Source organism: Vulpes vulpes, chromosome 5 (genome assembly GCF_048418805.1).
Source record: "Vulpes vulpes isolate BD-2025 chromosome 5, VulVul3, whole genome shotgun sequence".
NCBI lineage: Eukaryota > Metazoa > Chordata > Mammalia > Carnivora > Canidae > Vulpes > Vulpes vulpes.
Genome location: NC_132784.1, coordinates 108,415,721 through 108,436,093, shown reverse-complemented (window position 1 = coordinate 108,436,093; position 20,373 = coordinate 108,415,721).

Here is a 20,373-nt window from a genome sequence, read left to right as displayed (position 1 = left end):
ATCTACAACCAGTCAGGAAATTTGTATTCAGTGCCAGTTACAAATGGCTTTTTTTGTAGAGAAACATTCTGGGCTTTCCAAAAGCATATTAGTTATATACACAGTACCTCACCTCTGCATTTAATCATGATATAATCATGTATTTTGAGCCCTTCATAATTACGTATTATCTGATAGCTTTCAAAGGCTTTTACATTTTCTTTTCTTTTTTTTATAAATTTATTTTTTATTGGTGTTCAATTTGCCAACATACAGAATAACACCCAGTGCTCATCCCGTCAAGTGCCCATTTTCTGATTAAGACCTTAAAACAGCCTGCTGAGCAAGATAAGTATATTTTGTCCCATTTTACAGAAGCAAAGGAGAAAGGGTGCACTTGGGAGCCCTGTTTTAACCTTGGGTCATTCACAGTCACATTCTGGGCTTAGGGGAAAGATAGTGCTAAGGGGAGATTAAGCGACCTGCCCAAGGCCACATGAATGTTCAAAGGCAAATCCAGAATGCAGCCCAAGACTTTTGACTTTGGCCAGTTAATTCTCCCTCCACACTAGTGGCTCTCAAACATTGATGAGCATCAGAATCACCAATGAATCTTATTCAAACTTAGATTCCTGGCCTGATCCCAGAGTGTTTGACATAGGCTTCAGGCAAAAGTTGGCCAAAAATTTACATTTCAATAATATCTCAGGAAATGCTGATGCTGGACAGAGAACTACTTCCTGTTCAAAGCATGGCCCATGAGCTCCCAAGGAATGCAGAATCTCGGGTCCTATCTCCAACCCGTAGACCGAGACTCTGCATTTTGACAAGATCTCCAGATCTCAGGTACAAATTTGAGGAGCGCTGTTCTCCACCCCAGCTGTCAGTTTGCATGGCACTGGGCTAGGGGTTGAGAGGACAGGGGAAAACAATCAATTTTCAGGCCAGAAGACACTTTCTATATGTCAAGCGGTCCTCTAAGCCCTGGGTATATTATCTCATTTAAGCCTCACAATAGGGGCACCGGGGTTGCCCAGGCTGTTAAATGTCTGCCTTCAGCTCAGGTCATGATCTCAAAATCCTGGGATCAAGTCCTGCATGGGAGAGTCTGCTTCTCCCTCTGCCCCTCCTCCCAGCTGGTGCGCACTCCCTCTCTCTCAAATAAATACATAACATCTTTTCAAAAAAGTCCACACAATAACCCTACAAGGGAGATACTAATATTATTTCTATTATAAGGTCAAGGAAATACCATGGTACAGAGATGTTGGTAGCCTGCCTTGGGCCACTCAGCCAAGGAAGATAGGCCCAGGTTTCGAAGCTAGGCCATTCATTCTCATTTACTGTGCTACATATGAGGCAGGTCGCCACTCACACTGTAGGACAGACAAGAGGGAAAGCCAGACAGATAGAAAGCAAGAGAGAAGTTATGGTTGGAACAGAGTGCTGGAGTCACAGGCACCTGTCTGTGTGCCCCAGTGAAAGTCAGGAGAGCGGGGTCTGGCTGGGCTCCCACAGAGATTTCCGATGATGTAGCTTTGGTGAGTCCTGCTTCTTAGTATCTTCACTTGTAGAACCGATCATTAACAGCTGCTAAAGAGAAAAAGGACCCGTCTGGCAGCTAGGCTGTGGAGGGAGGGTACCAAGGGTTGAAAAAGGAGCCATGATTTGTCAGAATGGACTGACACTCTGATTTGGCAAAACAGACACATGTACCAAATCAAACCCTGTGATGTTCATCGCAAGCCCAAGCTTCAACCCTTTTAACACTGACCTATTCAGGCTCATGGGTTCCAACGCCAAACGTCAGACACATTGATCTTATGGTGACCCTGAACAGATGTGTGTGTTCCGAGGACAAGGTTGTGGATTGTTTCAGCAACTTTCTCGTTGATTCCTGCCACACCCATCCTATGAGTGACAAGCTTCCAAGACCTTTGAAAGGACCTCTTTCCTGACTCTTCTCTGTGGAGACACCCCAGGGGTCCCCGGGGTGTATAGTTTCCCTTGCTGTAGCAAATAGTAATCCACTTTACTCACTACAAGTGTGTTCCTAGTGGTTTTGCCTGATGGACTCCAACACAATTATTTGTTCCTACCTCACAGACTTGTTATGACTGTGGAAATAAAGCATGGAGGGCTCCATACACTCGTGAGCTTCTAAATGTGTTAGAGTTATTACTTACGTACTGTTTCGTCTCCGCCCCACCAGGACAGCAATGCCCCAAGTTAAAAGAAGAGACCAGGTCTTATTTTCTATGTGTTCTCAGTATCTAGAATGGTTCTTTTTTAAAGATTTTATTTATTTTTTTTCATGAGATATAGAAAGAGGCAGAGGGAGAAGCAGGCTCCCTGAGGGAAGCCCAATGTGGGACACGATCCCAGGATCCCAGGATCACACCCTGAGTCAAAGGCTCAACCACTGAGCCACCCAGGTGCCCCTAGAATGGTTCTTAATGCATAAGAGACTCCATAATTGTTGCTTGAATGAAAAAACAAATCCATGGGCAAAGGAAAAAGAATTCATCTTCTAGTTCTTCTTTTCTGGCTGCAGCCCTGTGGGTCAACCAAATCTCCCCAAACAGGGTAAAAGGTTTGTAAGGACTGGAAAGCGAAGGTCATCACCTGGGCAGACTGTCACTAGCACTTGGTAACAGTTGCACATAACCTCTTTTGTCTCTTAAAAGTTTCCCTATGAGCAAGCTGCCTGGAATTGCTAGTGGGAATATTACTCCCCTTGCCTACCACCACACAGATCTTGGAGCAGTAACTGTGCAGCACATTTTATAGTTCGTGGAGCTGGTGTGTGTCAGTGTATCAGCTGAGTGGCCCTTGCAATCACACCGGGTGTTTAGCAGCACCAGATGCTTAGGCACTTTTGTAATAGACTTGTGCCAAGAGGAAATCACGGTGCATGGAACACAGTGACTACAACAGACATCCTAAATCCTCTCGGCACAGAGAGTTCTAGCTGTGGCTAGAATCCCTGGGGAGATTTTTGATCAAGTAGAGGCTGTCAAAGATTCTTCAAACTCAAAAATCACAGGGGCTATCCACTGCTATACACACTCCTTTCTAAGCTGCCCCCTCCTGCCCTGTGCCCCAAAGCTCACTTTCTGGTTGTCATGACTTCCAAGAGGGGCACCTGGAAAAGCAGGCAAGCACTTACCTTCATGTAGGACGGAAGGAAGTGGACACCATTTATAGGAGGAGCAAAACCATTATCTCAGGAAGTGCAAGGTCTTACAGGACAGAACTCAGACCAGTGGTTTCTGCAACCATGTTCTCTCCTCAGGCAAGGCCTACCCTACAGGGTATCTCCCAAGAGAAACAACTACAGCCATGTGCTTCCTTCCCAATGTTGTCCTCCTAGGGCAGGAGTGAGGACAAAGAGAACACTGTACTGGCTTCCCCTCTTGCTTCCAGCCATCAGAGGGACACTGCTCCTGAAACAAAAATGAAATGTGTCCCTCAGTGGGTCCCAGTGCCAGGATAGAGCTCCCCTTCATGGGTTAGAAAGGATAGGGCTTGTCCTGGGCCAGGCCTTGCTGCCTCCTGGGCTCCCGCCAGCATAGAATGGTTCCCAGTCAATTCCCAGTTTCTCCTCCCTGCCTGAAATCTTCCCTCAGCCTGAACAGGGGAGAGGGTAGGATTTCCTTCTAAGAGGTCCTCCTCACCCCTTGGCATTGGCGTCAAATTGGAAACTTGGGTTTGACTGGTGACTTAAATCCCCCACATTTCCCATCTCTTTCTGTGCATTTCCCAGTATATGATGTGTGGGCCTGCCCCCTATCCATCCATTAGGATATAAGCATCTCTTCTCTCCCCTCCCCCCATCCTAACATAAAATTTTTATTTTATTTTTTAAAGATTTGCTTTCTTGAGGGAGTGCATACACGTGTGGTAGGGGGGCAGGTGCTGCAGAGAGACAGAAGGAAAAGGAGAGAAGCAGACTCTCTGCTGAGCCCAGAGCTCAATCTCAAGACCCATGACAGCACAACCTGAGCCAAAACCAAGAGTCAGAAATCCAGCTACCTGAGCCACCCAGGTATGTGCCCCTGGATACACATATTTTAAAGAAACACATACGGAGCCAAAGATTGCAGGGTTGTGGCAGTTCCAACAGATTGAAGATTCTTTTTTTGCTGAAGGTGACTTGAAGGCGGCATGGGCTGACTCTTGCTTCTTGAAGTTAGAAGTTGAAGAGGAAGGGCATCACATCTGGCTGCTGATGCACTTTCCGAGACTTTCCAACCAAGTGAGGACCAAGGCTCAGGCTTCTTCTCCAATGAGGCAGTGTCCTCCTCAGTCAAGTTCAGAGGTGGGATGGAGCCCACACTGGGCTCACCAGCGCTTTCTCAAAAACGGACGGTGAAGAACGGTCCTTAAACAGCATTTCCAGGGCTACCCTGAAAGGGGGGAATGTTGTCTAGTGAAACCTTAGATCTTATCCCAGAAACTTCACAGGGACAGAGGTCAATGTCAAGAAGAACGTTTATCCTTTCCGCTGGAGGGTGCTGTCTTCTTGGGTGGGAGGAGACCCAGGCAGGGTCCTTCCCGGTTTCTGGGAGGGGTGGGTGGGCTCTGAACATTTGGTTTTATTCTTCTGGTGTTTTCGTTTTTGCTGTTGAATGGGACTCCAAGCTGCTGCCCGCCTCTTCAATTGGGCTCTGTCCTGATGTCATCTGAGCCTGTGCTGCTGAGAAACTTGAAAAGATAAAAGTTGATGTCTGGGGGACTGTTTTGAAAAGCTCAAATTCAAATGTGAGTGTTATCATTGTTAATTATAAGTTCAAACTCCAAGTGATAGTATCACTACTAATTCCAGTTAGCTTCCTCTTTTGCAGAAAAGATGGAGGATAAAAGCCATACATTTTGTAAATTGATTACTGATGTTCAAAGGGCTAGACTATAAGATAACATGCCACGTTTTCACTCGATGAAGCATAATTTAAATTTTCTTTGATTCAGAAAACATTTCAGCATTTTGCAGTCAATCTGCTAACACTATAAGAAATTTTGATTTTTGCATGGCTAATTGAGTTTTGGGTAAACTCTCGTTCACCGTGTATTTAGTAGTGTTATTAACATATATTTAACTAAACGACAGTTATTGAGGACTTCCCGTGTGCAGGGTACCATGACATGTCATAACAATAAAGAGTAGTCTAGATGGAGAAAACCAAACTCGATGAGATAGAACGAAGTGCAGTTTGGTTGCAGGGAGCTCTGAGCTGAAGGCCTGGAGAGTGTAAGCACAGGCATGCTCGGGAAATAGGGAGATGATGAGGATGCCTGAGAGAAGGGGCCCCACAGGTGGTAAGAATAATTATTGCAATAAGATGCTGAATGTTTGTTGAGCATTTACCACTGGTCTGGCCTTGTGTTAAGTGTTTTCCATTTGAGTCATGAGATCGAGCCCTATGTCAGGTTCCATGCCCAGTGGGGAGTCTGCTTGAGATTCTCTGTCTCTCTCTCTCTCTCTCTACCCCCTACCCTCTGCTGAGATAAACAAATATCAAGAAAAAAAAAGAGATGATTAAGAGTCCTTCCCCGCAAGTTATGCTCTTGGGCCTGAAACTACCTCGCTTCCCCCCTCTGCCATTTATCATCCTTCCAGGAATAGCGTAATAGAAAGAGGGGAAAGATGCAGGTCTAGCTCTCTGTTTTGCTGCTAGCCAGCTGTCCAACCTTGGATAAGCTCGCCAGCCTCACCAAACCTTAGTGTCCTCAATTCTAAAATGGGAAAGGATTCCAAGGTTGTTGTCAGGATCAAGCTAGATATCCCTTGTAAAATAGAACAAAATCTGAATTTATTAATACCAGCCAGTGGGTGTGGCTCCAAATAATCTCTTTCACAAAGCTTTGTCAATCCCAATTATCTACAGCAAGTTATGCTTGAATGTTGATTTACTCATCTTTCTCCTCAAGGTCAGTGTACTATCTCCACTATCTTCATAGTCCCAACACCAACACTTCCTGATGGATGTGAAATGACTCTGGGTTCCTTCCCCCTGTAATGGATCTTCAGGGTCACCAGCTTCATCAACCCAGTGTGATGTCAGCCTACTAGGTGACCAGACCAAGGACCAAGGTCACTTGTTGACAGTCGAGTGAGGTGTGAGGAAGAGATATGGGAAGCTAACATAATTCTCAAATAAAGCATGGGCCCCTGAAGGGCCCATATACCACAGAAGAAATTGCAAAGTGGGTGGATGTCGGTCAGAGGGAGCACCAAAGGGCAGGACACTGAAGGATGCCCCATTTGGCCCAGGACTGGCTGGAATGGCATTCCCCTCCCAGCCTTCCCATTGGCCCAGCTTCCTCTGCTATGGGGCATCAAAGCCATTTATGAGTTCTGTGTGATGGGCTTTGCTTACATCACTCTGCACACCCCAATTCCCCTGCTGAAGATAGAGGGTTCCTAAATTAAAAAGTTTTCTATTCTGAGCCATTATACTGGATCTTTACAGAGATTATCTCTAATTTTCACTGAAACTCCAAAAAACAGGATTATTAATATTATCATTTACTGCAGAGAAAACTGTTATTTCAATAATACAGCTGATAAACAATGGAATAAATACTAAGAGCCATGGTCTTGTAGCTGGAAACCTTTGCTCTGGCCCCTCAGTGTTTTGTCTATGAATTGGGAAGACCTGATCCACTTTACACAGAGAGAGCAGTTACCAGATAGTGCACGTGACAGCATTTTGCCAACCAGTCACAGCACAAATGCTTATTGGGCAACTAACACATGGCAGCCAATGGCAATCAGTCACTGGAGGTTACTTCTTTTAATTCCTATAAACCTCATGGTGCATAACCCCATGCCCTGTGCCCTCTCTTCTGAACCCGCACTTGGGATGGAAGGGTTTATCTTATACCATAGTTCCTGGGAAGTTCCACCCTGACTCACTGTATTATTATCAGACAAAGCACTTTCTCATTTTCCCATCTAGCAAATGAAGGCAAAGATAACTTGTCTGGGAAATCTCCAGGACAAAAGTCCTAGCTGGACCCCAAGCATTATTCAGGAAAAAAAAATAAATCCGATATGGATGTGAGTGGAGTGTTGATTTTTAGAGGCTCTTAACAGGTGTGCTGGTGGGTGAGCAACATCCAGGGAAAAGCAATACACACAGACATTTTTTAAAGATTTTTTTAAAAATGTATTTATTAATGAGAGATACAGAGAGAGAAAGAGAGAGAGAGAGAGAGAGAGGCAGAGGGAGAAGCAGGCTCCATGCAGTGGGACTCCATCCCGGGTCTCCAGGATCAGGCCCTGGGCTGAAGGCGGTGCTAAACCGCTGAGCCACCCAGGCTGCCCCACACAGACAGTAGAACCACTTGAGATGCAGAGAGGGGACCAGGCCTCACCTGACTGTGGGGAAGGGTGCTTGCTACCGTTGTAGGCCCTGAAACCATTACATCCAAGGGAAGTGGTCCCCCAGGGCTTTCCTGGGGGCAAGGGTTGGCACCAGCTAAAGCCAGGAAGAAGCGAGTCTGCTGGGTTGCCCTGAGGATGCTGAGCGACACTCTGTCCAGATAGCAGATGGGCGCGTAGAGCAGAGCAGGGGACGCAGACCGGATCCTGCAGCCAGAACGCAGTCTTGGCCTCACCCCGCCAGGCGATGCTGTTAGAAGGAGAGGAGCCCAGCATTCATCCCCCTGATCCATAATATGCCTTTTCTCGAACACACAAGCATGGCTGTATTTACATGACCCAGAGCACCAAGAGCTCTCAAGACTTGAAACCCCATTATTACGAGGGCCCTGGCTGCATGCCAGACTACAGACCTGAGGTTTTCTCTTGCAGCCTCACACCTCAGTGAGGGAGGAAGGGGCCCACGACTTATAAGGAGCACTGTTCTGGCTTTGGGGTGCTCCTGCTGAGAAGCAGGAAGCATCAGAAATGCTAGGAAAATGGTGTGGAGGGAGGGGTGGGTAAGAGAGAGCATGGCCTGGGAACCAAGATGCTATACCTGGAGAAGGCTATCATCTCAAGAGGGAAAGCCTGGAGCTGGAGTTCTGGCTGCTGACATCATTAGCCATGTGACCTGGCACAGGTCAGCTGCTCTCTGGGAGGCTGGTGTCCATGTCCAGCGTTCTGGCCTCGGAGGGTGGCCGTGCACTGGAGCACTTTGCCAAGTGCAGACCACTGTTGACACATCAGGAATGAGGCTGTGCTGCCAACAGTGGTGAAGTGGCCAAAAGAAGCAGGCCCCCAGCATCTCTGCACCTGGGTCCCTACCGGCACAGCGCGGATGTGTGATTACTTTTGAGGGGTGAATGATGGAAATCACTGAGTTGCAGGGGACCAGAGTGGTGACAGGGCTCGGCTGCTCTGGGAGAATGAGTGACCGAGAGCGAGTCAAGCCTGCCCCACCCACGTCCGGGCAGATGATACATGAAGCCTGAAAACGTTCAAGTATGCTCTAGATCCATATTTTTCTAAAATTCAATGCTATATAGGTTTCTTTTATTTATTTATTTTTAAAGATTTTATTTATTTATTCACGAGAGACACAGAGAAAGAGGCAGAGACACAGGCAGAGGGAGAAGCAAGCTCCATGCAGAAGCCCGATGGGGGACTCCAGGATCACGCCCTGAGCCAAAGGCAGAGGCTCAACCACTGAGCTACTCAGGCATCCGATATATATATAGGTGTCTTTTAGAGGAAGAAAACTTTCTGTGGATCCATAGGACCAACTTAAATTATGATTTTGCATGTGGTTATTTATTTATTTATTTAAATTTAATCTGCCAACATACAGTACATCACTACTTTCAGATGTAGTTTTCAATAACTCATCAGTTGCATGTAACGCCCAGTGCTCATCACATTGTGTGTCCTCCTTAATGCCTGTCACCCAGTTACCCCATCCCCCCACCCGCCTCCCTTCTTCAGCGACCCTCAGTCTGTTTCCCAGAGTTGAGGTTGGGCTATGGGGTCGGAGGCTGGAGCAGAAGACTTTTGCAACGATGTGCAAAAAGGATGATGGTGGTTCAGACCAGCATGGCAGCAGAAGAGGTAAAGAAAGTACTCAGTCTCCACAAACGTGTTGAAGAGCCAAAGGATTTCCCCTTGGTTTAAATGTGGAGCATGAGAGAAAGAGAAGAGCTCAGAGGCTCTGGCTTGAGCAGTTGAATGGATCTAGCTGGTTTCCCCCAACTGAAATAGAGGGACAAGCGGGCAGGGAGGTTTTTTGGAGATTAGGAGTTCAGCTCAGTGTGGGTGGCCCATTGGCAGGGTGATCATACAATTTATTGTCCAAACTAGGATACTTTTGAGTATGGAAGAGAAAGGAGACAATATGAATAATCACGGTGGAACAACAGAAATCATCTGGACTGAGCCAGTCCGACCAAGATATGTAGCCATCCTACCCAACATCCAAGTAGAAATGTTGAGTAGGCAGTGGGCTGATGTTCAGGAGACAGGTCTGGGCCAGAGTTATACATTTGGGGGTTGTCAACTTAAATATGAAAGTTAAAGTTCTGTGATTGGGTGAGATCACTAGGGGAGTGAGTATAAACGAAGAAGAGAAGAAGACCAAGGAGCAGAGTCAGAGGCATTGACAACGTAAGGACAGGGACGCTCCCACTTTGAGAGGTCAAGGAGAAGAGGAGGAACCAGCAAAACCTACGTATGTGAACACAGAGTTCAAGGGGCAGGATTAGGTCATGAGGTTTTCTTCAGAAAAAAAAAATGTTTTGAATGCTTAAATTAATATGTTTTAGATTGCCATCAAAATATAAAGGGAAAAATTTTAAAATCACCTACATTCTCAAGAATATTCCTGGGTCCCTGGTTTGAGAGACTGTCACATTAATCAGGAGCAGGTACCCATGGCACAGATGGCTACTACTGGTCCCCAGGCAACTACTGTTTGCCTTAGTATATTAAGATTACCATGTGATCTTCTTGGGTCCTGAAAATAATCCCTCATTTAAGCAAAGAAAGACAGTCACATCCCATTTTATAGATGTCGGAACTGAAACATTGAGTGAACCTCCTGGTCTTACTTCTTTAAGTGCAGGTATCTGCCTCTTGAAAATCAGTTTTTACATCTCTCTGTTTTTTCTTCTTCACACTGGCCTTTTACCATACTTCCTTTAAAAGAAAAATGTTCAAGATTTCAAGACTCTACTTCTGCCCGCATCCTTTTTAAATTTCTTTGTTCCTACTCCATGTAAGACTTCTAAACTAAAAGTTCTCATCCCCAGGACCCTCCAGACTCAAGAAGCTGGGATATCTCCTACCCCTCACACCTCAAAAAGATTCTCTTCTAAGAATTTCTATTATGTGACCAATTTTTGAATAGGAGCCACTTTCTCTGTGGAACTGATAGCTCTCCAAACTGAGCCCATTTTCAGTGGATTAGCCTATAACCCTGGATATGGGTCCTCTTGCTAATGAAGAACAGAAGATTCAGGATGAAAAGATGGTTGGGTTCTCCATCTTACTGCCCAGGGGAGTGCTGTGTCTTCATGGAGGATGCTGTGGGTTGAGAGACAAAAGGCTTGGGTTCTCGGGATTTGTGTCAACCACGTTCCTGAAGGCATCCATTTCCCAATACTCTGGTTTGAAATTCAGGCCAAGATCCATCTTGCTGTGGAGTCTACTAGGGATTCTTTAGGAAATAATGAAAAATCAAAAGTGTATGAGATTTGGATTCGAATGATTTGGAACTGAGATTTTTGTTTACCTATTTACTAGCTGTGTATCCTTAGACAGATAACACAATCCCTTCCTACCTCAGTCTGTTTGCCTATAAAAATGGGTATTACAAATAAAACTTCACGGCATTATGGGAACAAATGGGACCAGTGTGAAAGGCACCTAATGATTAAACATCATACAAGTGTCAGCTGTCATTATTGTTGTTGTTATCAGATTTAATATATTGAGCAAACATGAGTAGATTAGTCATGACCAGAGGTCTAGAAGCAGCTGGAGAAATGGAGAGGAGCAGAGTTCCAGGACTTTTTCTCTTCTGTCATCACGGAGATGCTAACCTAATAGAAGGATTCTTCAAGTCAGTAATTTCAATTTCCATCACTGCTGATAAATACAGGGATTTACTTTGATTCTCTGAGTTATATTATCTCCTTTACCCCAAGTCTGAACCTGGTTGACTTATCATTTGCTTAGATGGTGCCTTTCTTCAGAAAGCTCCATTTATTCATTTATTTATTCAAGAAAGGTTTGTGGAGTTTCTGCTCTGTGCTACACAGTGTGGGGCACACAAAACCTAATCACACTTGGACATTCCCCTCAAGGATCTAATGGTCATGTGGCAAAGACACATGCCTAATGTAGGTCATTATGGCAAAACGAAACAGGCGCTGTAACAAGGGCACCAATGATAGGGCATGGGGACTGGGGGAAACAGTGCTATTTTGGCTAAAGGACTTCAGAAAACTTTCACTAAGAAGATGAAATGGGACCTGACAGCAGGCAGATCAAGGGGTAAAGGTACAGCATTTTCAGCCCAGGAGGGTAGGTTGAAACAAGACAGCGGAGGTCAGAGGTTCAGGGAAATGGAAAGCAGAGCAGTGTCGCTGAAATTGTGTGTGTGTGTGTGTGTGTGTGTGTGTGTGTGTGCGCGCGCGCGCGCGCGTGCACGTGCCCATGGGAGAGTGGCTGGGGAGGGAGGGAGAGAGAGAGAGAGAGAGAGAGAGAGAGAGATTGAACATGGGAAGGAGAAAAGGCTGATTGGCAATATCCTTATTAAATAAATGGATAGCAGAGACAATATGTCTTTCCCCTTTCACATCTTGGCTTTTCCTGAGACTGATGATTTATCTACTTTTGCACACTTCATTCTAGTGCTGCTGGCTATAGGCCAAGCACTGTGCTGAATGCTAAGGATTAAAAAACAAGAATAAGACACTGGTGATAACAAGGACACTCAAAATCTTGACTTCAAGCACGAAGCTCTCTCCTTTCAGCTAATTTACTCAAGTATTAACCTTCGACCCCATTAAGATCACCAGTCCATTGGCCATACCAGGGTTTCCACTGATCTGACTGACCTTCAGGTGTTCATTTCCTCTTCACCTGAGTTCCATATTCTGGTGTTGCTGCCACTCCTTTATAAAAACTTAACTTCTGGGACACCTGGGTGGCTCAGCCTTCGAGCATCTGCCTTCAGTTCAGGTCCTGATCCCAGGGTCCTGGGATTGAGTCCCACATCAGGCTCCCTTCTCCCTCTGTGTCTCTCATGAATAAATAAATAAATAAATAAAATCTTTAAAAAAAAAACCCTTAACTTACTCCCCATCCTCTATGCTAATCAGCTGGCAAAGTGCCACCTTGGTTAAAACCAACTGTTCATCTACTCTACACCCTTAGTGGAGAAGCTGATCATCATTAAAAGGAAGGAAAGGAGATATGGAGGGAGGAAGGGAGGGAGGAAGGAAGGAAGGAAGGAAGGAAGGAAGGAAGGAAGGAAGGAAGGAAGGAAGGAGAAAGAGAAGAAAAATACACATACAACTCTGTTTGCTCAACTTCTTCCAATTTATGACCATAAATCTCAAAAGAATACCCTACATTGGCCAGACAATCCAGCTACATTTTTCTAAATGTAGAAATTCACCTTCCTACTTTCTGAGATTACTATTTTATGCCTTCCTTTTTTCCCTCCAATTTCTGCCACCATCCCCCAGCTGATGATCTTGCTTCAAAGATATCTTTGGTAGAAAAAAACGAGGTCATTCTCAAACAGATGATTCTTCCAGACTACTGTGTCTGTGGCCATGGAAGCTGCCTCCCTGCCCTGTCACAATGGAGGACACACAGCTGCTCTATCTCTTCTTCTATGCTTTGTTCCCAACCCTTCTTATCTTCTCAAGAGGTTTTAGAGAAAAGAGGACAGAGAATTATTTAAGTTTTCTAGTTTCAGAGCAGATCAATGTGTTATTTTTCCAATATGGTCCCCTCCCCCCCTTGGAAGAAGGCTCTATGACTTTAAATAAGTGACTGAGCCTCTGAGTCTCAGCTTGCTTGTCCATACGGCGGGCCACATCTTCTGATTTATGACAGTACGCTGTACAGGTATTCATCTCCAATGACTCAAAATAAGAATTTTGGATGAAAGGACTATTTAAAGAGGTGTGGGCAGGGTTCAAACAACAGATGAGGTGAGGCATCTCTGGTGAGGCATCCAGAGATTAGCCACAGTGGGAGGCAGCTATGTCCCCAAGGACTCAAAGAGCTGGTGTCCCTGGAGCTGGAGAGGCAGCCAGGAGGCAGGGCAGTGCAGGGGAGCTGCAGCCCTGGAAGTGGGAAGCTAAGCAGGGGGAACTAAGCTCTGTCCTTGCACCCCTCGGGTCCCCTGAGGCTGACTGTTGGCCAATCCAGCAGAAGCCAGAGGGAAGGGAGCCTGGGCAAGGTGGTGCAGAGTCAGTCTCTGGGGGGCAGAGAGTGGGTGGCTCAGAGGTGAGCCCACAGCCTGCAGGCCCCGTGAGCCCAAACTGCCAGGACAACTTTGAGATCATCGATTTAGTTCACAGACTGTGGTGTGGGTTCAGGGAAGGATATCCAAACAACTCTCAACTTCCTATTTTTCTATTGCTCATCTTAAGGCCATACCTTTCCCTTTCTTTCCTCCTCTCTTTTCCTCTTTTTTTTTTTTTTTTTTTTGAAAGAGAGCCTGGTTGTTGACTAATTGTCAGCATGGAGCATGCATTTGATGCTCTCCTTGGAGATTCTCATCTTTGCTTGGTAGCAGTCAATCAGCAGGCTTCACTCCCAACAATATTAGCATCCAAGATGGTGAGATAAACAAGCTCATTAAAAAGCAAGTTGTTACACACAGCAAACACCTTAGACTAATAAAACTTGGCATCCTCTGTGGTACACCCAGGGAAACAGTATTAACAGCCTTGATAGCAGTCTGCATTTAAGAGAAAAGCCCAGAAGGCAGCTAGTTGATCCTGTAGAATTATTCAGGCAGCCTCATCCATGTATGGCACCATGGGGAAATGCTGGGCCTGTGAGCTCAGAGGTACAATGTTTAGATAGCACACTTACAGGAGGAGATTTTCACTCAGTTATGGAGACTTTTGCATTCATTTAACAAACATCAATAGGGTATCCATGACATGCACATGCTGGCTACTGAACACATAAGCTGTTGTCCCAGCCATGAGGGGCTCACATTCCTCTGGGTAGCATAGGCTGTTGGTAAACAGACCCAGGATCTAGGGAGTTAAGTGCAATGATAGAGAGTTTCCCAGAACGAGCCTATGGGACACAAAGAAGGAATAATTAGCCCAATTAGGGCTGGATACAGGGTGAGAACAACTCTTTGGGTCCTGTAGCTTTTTTATTTATTTCAAAGAACAGTTACTACAACTCGCATGGGAAGTTATGTCTAAGAGCTTGATGGCCTGGTCTTGCCTTTCACCTGGAGACCAAATGAACTTATGGGCACCATATTTTGCTAGAGACCATGTAACTTGATGCAACTTAGAAGATGGTCCCCACCCCCAGGCCTAGAACCATCCCTGAAGTAGTGGAAAGCCTTGGCATGCATATGGCATCCATGCTGGTGCTGACTGGGATGTCATGTACTGGACTAGAGAAGTTAGGAGAAGTTAGGAGTCCAGGGAGAGCAGGACACAGAAGACTAATTTGGGCTCAAGAGAGAAGTGGGTTGAAATGATTAAGATGAGATTGGTTGTTTTCTATTAAACTAGTCTGATTGAGGAAAAATTTTGGAGGTGCAAGGTCTCCCTGAGCTTTTCGGGGGAAGCTCGGACCTGTCTGATCTTGGCAAAGAGTCCCTGAGTAGCCTGTCCATCTCTGAGAAGCTGAGTGTTGGAGGGGGGAATCTCACCTTTCTTGAGTCCATATGATATGCTCTACAACTCTGATTGGTTTTTAGCTTATCTAATGTTCCCATAACCCCATGAAAGTAGATGTTTTGTTTTGTTTTGTTTCTTTTAAATCTCACCTTGGAAAAGAATTGGAGGTTCCAGGGGGCATACAGAACTGGACCAAATCACAGAGGAAGTAAGAGATAGGAGGTTTTTGAGTCAAGACCTAATTGATCCTCCTTGCCCCATATCTTACAGATTCTGAGCCAGGTCTGGGTAACATTTTGGCTCAGCATTTGCTCTAAGGTGGCCGTGTTCCCATGATATCCTTGGCATATCATTTGATTGGTCAGTAAAGAATGATAATGAGCCAGCATATTATTGAGCTGGCCTGCCCCAGTCTGTGTGTAGGTTCTCAGGGGACTCCTGTGACAGACCATGGATTACCCATGGGAAGCTAGTTGAGGAAGGAACAGCAAATCTGCAAGTCTCAGAGTCAATGTAGAAGAAAAGCGTTGTGAAACAGCCACATTTTTGTGTGATATCATTGCAAAATGTATTGATCTCTGAAGAAAGCAGAGATTTTGGCTAATTTTTCTAGAAAACATTCTTTTTCACTTGTATCTTCCTAAACTGGGGTTTCTTCTATTAATCTCTATTGAGGTCATGAGATTAGATCTTTTGTGATAGGCACTGGATCATCTAAAAAAGAAATTATTGGATCTTTTGAGAGAGGCATCATGTCTGTTTTTCTGTATCCATAGCATTGTGTACCATTCCTGATCGACTCCCAGTAAGTATTTACTAAATTAATGAATTCCAGAAACATTAACTAGAAAAAGCTATCGGTACCATGTATGAGTTCACAAATGGTTTAGGGTGGGAAGAACAAGATTAGTGGAATCTAAGGTAAGTTGTCACTGATGCAAACAGACACATAGCATTGCTAGAGGTCCCTCATGTCTCCCCTTTCTACCCTCTTCACTTTCAATGGACCCCAAGTGGAGGGAGGGAGGCAAACATGGAAAAAGACTCTGATAAAAGGCAAGAAGTGTATTTCTCTATTTACTTAGGCCTTCATGATTTTTTTCATCAGTATTTTGTCATTTTTAGCACACAGACTCCGTACATGTTTTGTTCAATTTATACCTAAGAATTTCATTGTTTTTGTAGTGATTATAATTGGCATTGTGTTTTTATTTCAGTTTCATATGTTTGTTGTTGGTACATAGAAACACTATTGACTTCTGTATGTTGGTCTTGTATTCTGTGATCTTGCTGAACTCCTCTATTAACTCTAGGAGTGTTTTGGTGTATCACTTGGGACTTTCCGTATATCTAATCCTGTGATCTATAAATAGAGTTTTAATTCTTCCTTTTTAATCTGTAGGCCTCTCTAGGAGTCATAAGAGTCAGACATGTTTTCCTTATTCCTGATCTTAGGGAGAAAGCACTCAGCCTTTCATCGTTATATACTATCTTAATTGTAGGTGTGTTTTATAGATTTCATTTATCAAGTTCAGTAAGCTTGCTTCCACTCATAGTTCACAGGGAATTTTTATTATAAACAAGTAATAAATTTTGTCAAATCTTTTTCTGCATCTACTGAGATAACCACATGATTTTTCTTCCTTAGTCTATTAATATGGTGGACCATATTGCTTGATTTTTTGAATGATGAGCCAGTTTTGCATTCCTGGGGTAAATTCCACTTGGTCATGATATATCGTCCTTCATTTATCACTGGAATTGATTTGATACTATTTTGTTGAGCGTTTGTGTGTGTGTGTGCCAGATCACGAGATATATTAATCTGTTTTCTTAAAATATTTTTGTCTGGTTTTGATATCAGTATAATGCTGGCCTCATAATATGAGATGGAATATTTCTCACCTCTTCAAATTTCTGGAAAGGATTATATGGAATTAGTATAATATCTTCCCTAAATGTTTGGTAGGATTCACTGAGTAAACCACCTAGGCCTGGAGTTTTTTTGTTAGAAAGGTCTAACTATACATTCTATTTCTTTAATAGAGTGAGAGTTGTTCAGGTTATTTATTTTGAATGAGTTTTGCATTTTTCAAATAATTGCTTCATTTCTGCTAAGGATTCAAAATTATGGGTATGAAGTTATCACAATCTTCCCTTATTATTCTTTTAGTGTACATGGTGTCTGTAGTGATGTCATCCCTTTCACTCCTGATATTCGTAATTTGTGTTGTCTTTTTATCTCGTGCAGCATGGCTAGAAGTTTGTCAATTTTGTTCATCTTTTTAAGATCTAGTGTTTAGTTTCATTGATACTTTCTGTTGTTTTTCTCATTTCAGTTTCATTGACTTCTGCTTTTGTCTCTATTATTTCCCTCTTTTTTGCTTTGGGTTCGATTTGATCCTTTTTTCCTCTGCTTTTTTAAAGTATAAGCTTATATAATTTGAAACTTTTCTTCTTTTCTATATAACTATTTTTTAAAATATTTTATTTATTTATTCATGAGAGACACAGAGAGACAGAGCAAGAGAGGCAGAGACACAGGCGGAGGGAGAAGCAGGCTCCATGCAGGGAGCCTGATCCTGGGACTCAAGGATCACACCCTGGGCTGAAGGCAGCGCTAAACCACTGAGCCACCCAGGCTGCCCCATCCCACACATTTTGATGGGTTGTTTTCTCTTACAGCTCTTGCTGTTTATCCTTGTTGCCCAATTCCACAATGGAGGCTACACTTGGCTCAAAGCTGAGTGAAAGAGGACAGATATCCCCAAAATCTCCCTTTGCCAGTTATTCTTCACCCTTTGACATCCCAACTCAATTGGCATGCTAATGTGAACTCTCAAAGTCCTCAAGCAGTTGGGTTTTTGTTTTTTTTGTTTTTTGTTTTGTTTTGTTTTAATAATAAATTTATTTTTTATTGGTGTTCAATTTGCCAACATACAGAATAACACCCAGTGCTCATTCCGTCAAGTGCCCCCCTCAGTGCCCGTCACCCATTCACCCTCACCCCCCGCCCTCCTCCCCTTCCACCACCCCTAGTTCATTTCCCAGAGTTAGGAGTCTTCATGTTCTGTCTCCATGCTAATGTGAACTCTCAAAGTCCTCAAGCAGTTGGGTTTTTGAACTGCGTTTAGAGTTTTTCACTATAATCAGTGGGATATGGGCTGTGGAAGGCTAACTTCATCTTCACCTTGGCCAGCATCCTGTCTGATTCTGAGCTTCCGTCAGATACCTAGTACAAAGCTACAGGTTGAAAGATACTCATCCATATGGGACTAAACCTGTGCACTAACTGCCCTACCACCACCACAATTACCACCTGAGGGAAGGGGCAGGGAGTGACATGTGGAAGATGTCTTCTGTTCCCAAAGGAAAGAAACTGCCTCTCATGCTTTCTAAAGGAATAGAAATCCTCAGGCTGCTTTCAGACTAGAAGAATAATGCAAAGGTGGCATTTGCCCCACAGATAACACAGCTGAGAAGCTCTGGTCAGCAAGTGAAGAGAGAAGTAGGCAGAGAAGTCTCTCTGAATAAACACTAAGTGTCCTTTGTGGATACTCCAATCCAAATGATATCTCTCCTTCTTTCATTCTTTTGCTATCCTTCCCCTCTCTTTCCTTCTCTTTATTCCTCTGACCATGCTAAGACAGTGGTCTCAAAATTTTAATTATATATCTCTATAATTAAAAGCAATTTTTAAGGGTGCTGGGAGGCTTGGTCGGTTAAGCAGCGTCTGCGTTTGGATCAGGTCATGATCCCAGGGCCCTGGGATGGAGCCCTTTGTGGGGCTCTGTGTGCAGCAGGAAGCCTGCTTCTCCCTCTCCCTCTGCCCCTCCCCCTGCTCTGTTCTCTCTCTCTCAAATAAATAAATAAAATCTTTAAAAGATTTTTAGAAAGAAAAAAGTAATTTTGAGCACTCATTCCCCAACACATTCACAAATTATCTAATTATAACAAAACCATCTACAATGCTTGCTATACGTGTTAGGCACTTCCCTAAGCCTAGGTTAGTAGATAGATTGCTGTTAATATATCAAACAAAAATGAATAAAATTCACTTTTGCTTTAATTGTCTTATATGAAAAGTACATATTTATAGAAATTCTAATATTTTCTTCTCATACCCCTGTGGGGCATCTTGCACACCTTCAGGTTATATGCACGCCCCACATTTGTGAACACTAATTTAATCTACCCACTTAGAGCCAAGCAATGATCAGCCTTTGTATTGTTCCCCAGGTACCCACTATGTTCCAGATACCTTTGTTTCACGTACAAGGAAACTAAGATTCAGAAAGAAATTTCATGACATGCTAATAAATTACTGGTACCTTTGTGGTCACACTGATAATAAATGGTACCTCTGGGGCTTCATCCTCCAGCCATCCAGTTCTCGTTTACCCCAATTCCCCAGAAATGGGATTTTCTTCAGCTAATCAGGATCCTCTTAAGAAAGAAATATGAGGTGGTGGCAAGACAGGGGACCTACAGTTGCGGGTATTCCAGGGGTCTCCCTCATAGAAGGTAGAAGCTCCAGATCCCCTGGAGGGTCAGGAATCTCAGATCAAAGGAGGAAATTACGTTCTCCCTCCCTTTCCCTGAAGCCCCCGTCTCTACCTTCCTTCCCAGTGTGGCACCAGAGGGACAAGTGGCTTCTCCCATCACTCACCGCCTCTTCCTCTCCCCTCTGCCTTTCTGACAACACCTATCGGCTCTCACCAGCCTCCTCAATTCCAAGCTGTTCCTTGAAAATTCACTAATGAAATTCCAGTTTCTTTTGTAATTGTATTTTAACATGGTTCATGCTCTGATACCAACCTTAAATCAAACTCTTTGCAGAAAGACTATCACAGGGTGACAAGTTCCTTTCTGCATGCCTCATTACTGAAACATTTATTCAGGGCTTCCTGGATGCTATGAATGGCTGCCTCTGAGTGCTGCAATGACTTAATCCACTACAACCAAAGGATTTTAATTTCCTCCCCTGGGCTCCCCATTTTGGTTCCCTGCCTGAGTTTGTCCCTCACTTTGGATGTACAGCTCTGGTGGGACAGTGGGGCTTCACTTGGGTCTAGAGCCTGTAGAGGGCCTACTCCCATCCCAGAGCCTGGGGCACAGATCATAAAAGCAGCCTTCAGCCCTGAGCCTCAGTGGTTTGTCCGGATTCTGGCCAGCTTGTTTTCTCATCGTGGTATGTGCTCTTGAAGTAGAAAATGTTAAAGTAAGCTCTCAGAGACAGGAAGGCATGATGGTAGCTTCAATATTCTTGAAAGCCCTGGCAAGAGATCTACATCCAAGATATTTTCCAAATATTTGTTTAGCATTTGAGAAATATGGTGGACTCATTCTGACATGAACACAGGGCCATGAGGGCAAAGCTGCATGAAGACACAAGGATGACCTGAAGAGGACATGAGAAGCAGCAAATTCTGTTTGGGTTTCTCAAGGGGGGAAAATATGACTCAGAAGATAAGCATAATGGGATTTTTCTTTTCGTTCCAGAATTAGCAGCTGGGACTCGAAGAAGACATGGAAGATCAAGGGTCTACACATGGTTATTTCAAGATTTTATTTACT